The following is a 4,351-nucleotide window of genomic DNA, read 5'->3' as shown; positions in this document are numbered from 1 at the left end:
ATATTACAGTAAATGTTATGATATTTATTATTGAAAGGTATATTGTAATAAATTAAAGATGTTTATTGTAAACCATAGTGAAACCAATGAGAGAGAGAGGAGTATTAAAGTGTAACAGTAAAGATAAAATGGAATCATTCAAAATGGTCAGTAAAGATAGGATAAGAAGAAAAAAAAAAACAGAATAGTTAAACACAAAGAAAAGAACACTATGAGATTGAACCACAGTCATATTGATAATTACATTAAATGCAAAGGGTGTAAACATTAATTAAAAGATAGAGTTGCTGAGTTAGGTGAAAAAGTGAGATCCAACTATTTACATGCCATTTTCAGAAAACTCACTCACATAGAAACACAAATGGAATAAGATAAACTAATACACTTGATCTTAGCCAAAAGGCCGAGAAGCGATTGATAAGATAAACTAATAAGAAGATCGGGAATTTGTAAGCTGAGTGAGAGACACTTCTTTGGGAAGTTAGGATCATGATTTAGTTATCTTTTTTTCTTCTGTTTTAGCTTAAATAGTTCTGGAAATAGGCAGGCACTTCCCATGAAATCAAAAAGTTACTTCAGCATCATCAAATGGGACAATGTACCTAAAAATCTGACACAAAGTATTATCCCAATATCTTAAAGCAAGTGAAATATGGAAAAAGTGAACACCAAGAACAGCACTGAGTAAGGGATGATTTCAAGACATAAAGCTGCTAGAAGTAGAGAGTGCATTGTAATGTGGAAAGAAAAAGCTCCTTTTGGTGGAAGCTTAGGTCCTTCAATGTAACCACGATAGCACTTTAAAACAAGCAAAAAGTAAAAGAATTGCTAAAAATCTCCAAATGTTTTCCTATGTAACTTCTCTCTCTCTCTCTCTGATTCATGTCCCAGTAACACTATAGGGTAAAAATAAATAAATAAATTCCTATATTTTTCCCCCACTGCTCAATCAAACCCACTTTGTAGGATTATTTTTTTCTACTATTCAGTTGAAACTGAGAGGAAATCCCATGACCTTCTGGTTACTTGTAGGTAATAAAACATCCTCCAGTTAAATCTAATCGCAAAAAGAAATTCTCATTTCAGCAATTAAAATATCCAGATAGTGTTATGTCAAACTGTATGTAGTTAGAGCTTCTCTACAGCTCCCATTGGCCGCTGTAGGTTGTTACCTGCAGGGAGGAAGGAGCATTATGGGTTCCTTCTCTCATTCCTCTATTTCTTTGCAATCCTACATAGGTGGTCTAACTTTAATGTTTGGAATAGTTGGCAAATATTGTCTTGGGGCTGTAGCCAAAACAGAGTCAGAAATAGTTGAGTTTTAACATCCTGTTGCATATCCTTGGTAGCAAAACTAAAGCACACGATTTTCATACCATTTTCAGCTCCATATGTTGCTAGTTGAGGTGGAGAATTCAGCGGCACTCACTAGAATAACAAAGTGGGCACGTTTAGGCTCTTTACAGGAAATACCTCAGCACACGTGTCACAATCAACTGCAGTGTTTCCTACACTTTCCCACCAGCGTACCCTGAGTCACTGAGAAAGAAGACAGGCTTCTGTGGGATATAAGGTCTTAGTTTAAAGAAGAATTTTTATTTATGGTATTTCTTAACAGGCTTGTGTTTTACTAATTAAAACACACCGACATTGTATACCTATGCATTGTACTCTATATCATTGTATTCTCTACTTGTTTATTTAGCATCAAATTATGAATTTTTCCTAATATTATTCTTAAAAATGTTTGTCCAGAGCTATGTACTACATTGAATGTCTAATTTCCATTAAATACCAACAAAATATCATGTGTCCCAGATTGACCATCATGAACCTATAGCAATCATTGTATTCACGTGATTCTAAAGGATGATTTTGGACTTCGTGTTCCTTGTCTTGCCCTTGTTCACACATAACTATTTAACCTGCTTTTAGCAGAAGAGTTTGATTCCTACTCAGAGGGAGGCAAACATTTGTTTTCAGAAAATACATTAATATTGTAAATAGACTTTTTTTCAGAGATTTTTTTTTCTCCTTTACCTTTTCTCTTAACATATATGCTTACAGTCTTCATCAGTCTCCAGTTTCAGGAAGCACTCAGCTTAAAACAGAAATTAGTAATAGCACTGGAAAGAGGACACTTTGCAAGTATAAAATTTTTGCACATTCTAAAGGAAATTGGCCCAGCCAGGAAACCAGGCTAAAAGCATTGCTAAGCTAGTTGTACACTTACAAATTCATTTCATGCCAGCTATTCAGCTAAACCCATCGTGGAGTCTTTTACCCATTAGAGTTTATCTATAGTTTTTCTACCTTTAACTCCAAGTATAATGGAAATAGGGGGACACAACTCTATGAGCACAGAGCTAATGCTCTGGTGAAACAGGTTCTCAAAGATAAGTGGAAACTATTCAACTCTATTTCAGTTCAAAGAACCAACTCCAGCTATTCCAAGATAAACATCCCTGAAGAGTATTGGTGACATTAATATCATACTGGGAAGTGAATGGCTGTATGAGCTAGCTGCAAAAGTAGGCAGTCAGAGAGAAAGAGCATGAGGATGAACTAGTTAGCTAGTTCTTACTTTTAAAAACAAACAAAGCTTCAAAATCTATTTTGTTGTTGGAAAAAGTCACGGTGCATTTTTGCACAGAAAATACATCATGACTTTCCAACAACCCCATGGTAGGTTAAATCTGGGACTAAGAGTATTAGTGAGTTACCATAGTGAAAAGTGGACTCAACATCCAGGTCAGTATTTTCAAAGTATAAATCCTGAGACCAACCACGTCAGAATTTCAAGTGGGGTTTTGGGTGTCTGGTTTGTTAAAAATACACTACACTCTAGGGGACCAGGACATAGTGTGGTAGTTATGTCACTGGACTCACACATGGGTGAACATGGTTCAAGAGCTAGACCTGGTTGCTATCAAAATCATGTTGGGCACATGGGCATGCATGGGATGGAGGAGAAGGGAGGAGAAGGGATTGTAGAGTATCCATCCCCCCTAGTGAGTGATTTCTCACTGCCACTCTCACTGTGTCTGTCTCTCTCTCCCTCTGGTGAGTGCAAGCAATATAAGGCAAAAACACTCTTTAAAATAAAAGGCACACATTAGGACCAATGCTAGATTGATGAATAAATATTGGGGAGTTGAAAACTGTTACCTGGAGTTTCTTATTAATGCTGAAGTTTCAGAACCACTGGATAGGATCTAGTTAATCAATATAAAAGGAGAAGAAATAAATTATGATCCTTGGAGTAAAATAAGTTATTAATAATAGTGCAAAAGATGACTAGATTAACTTTCTGATTCACAGTTGTGAGATCCATGAAGTTCTAAGTACTGAAACAGCTTTTCTTAAATTTCATAATTTATTTAGAGGCCATGCCCAATCTGATCTAAACTTATTTTGGCAAAAAACAAAATTAAATAAATAAAAATAATCTATCTTTATATGAGATTACATAGAACTTTTATTTTTTCCTAATCTGTTTGGGTTTCAGTGCATAGTCAGCGTGATAACACAAATAGAGCAAGTCTGTAATATAAGGTAGATGCACCATACTCTGAATTCAGAAACACATTTGGCTCAAAGAGCACTGAGTTCCATTTTTTTAATGTAAAGGAATGAGCGCCTGCAGTTGTTAAGATTTTTTACTTGTGACAAAAGAATGCCATTCAATGAGCCTGAACATACAGCAAATATTGGAATAACATCTGTGACAGGTAAAGAGGGTGGAAGAAGAGCCTTTGGGCTGCAATGTGAAAGGAGAACAGGAGAGAAAGAGGATGGGGCAGGGTGAGCTCCAAACTGTAGAACATCTCTGTGATGTCTCAGGCAAGCCAGGATGGGATCTCTGAACAACATTTCACATGAGAGCAGTCCTGCATAAAGCAGAATAAACATGGCTTCAGCAGCCTTGCTTAGTCAGTGATGAGAGCAGCCTGAGACTGTCTGGTCCCATCATCAGTGTCTTGGCAGATCTGGAGGTACAGGGGCTTGTCACCTTAAGAAATCTGAGTGTTGCACTTCCATGGCCTCCAAGGTCCCTGAATTACCCAGGGGCTAGATCTTTTCTTTGAAGCGTAGTATTACAAGGAAATAGACTCCTTTATTTTGTTTATTATTTGGAGGGAGGGAAATATTTGCTATAGGGTGAGTGCATTCACTGGTGAGACAGAGAGACAGAAAGCAAGAAATCATCCCCCCGCTTTGGGGGAAGATAGCCATATTGCTATCCCTTCTCCTCCATTCTCCTCTCAGGATTTTGGGCATGCACACACGCACCCAGCATGAGTTTTAAGCTGCTGATCTGGGACTCAAACCATGGTCAACTACATGGGAG

General features: G+C 37.2%; 1 pseudogene; it reads right to left on the bottom strand.

Annotated features, from left to right (window-relative positions):
- Positions 1-279: 279 nt before the first annotated feature.
- Positions 280-415, bottom strand: LOC114007966 (uncharacterized; annotated as a pseudogene).
- Positions 416-4,351: the final 3,936 nt, after the last annotated feature.

The sequence above is a fragment of the Tupaia chinensis genome, unplaced genomic scaffold (genome assembly GCF_000334495.1).
Source record: "Tupaia chinensis unplaced genomic scaffold, TupChi_1.0 Scaffold000264_1, whole genome shotgun sequence".
Classification (NCBI taxonomy): domain Eukaryota; kingdom Metazoa; phylum Chordata; class Mammalia; order Scandentia; family Tupaiidae; genus Tupaia; species Tupaia belangeri.
Note: the sequence above shows the minus strand (reverse complement) of the source record. Positions and strands in the feature narration are given on the sequence as shown.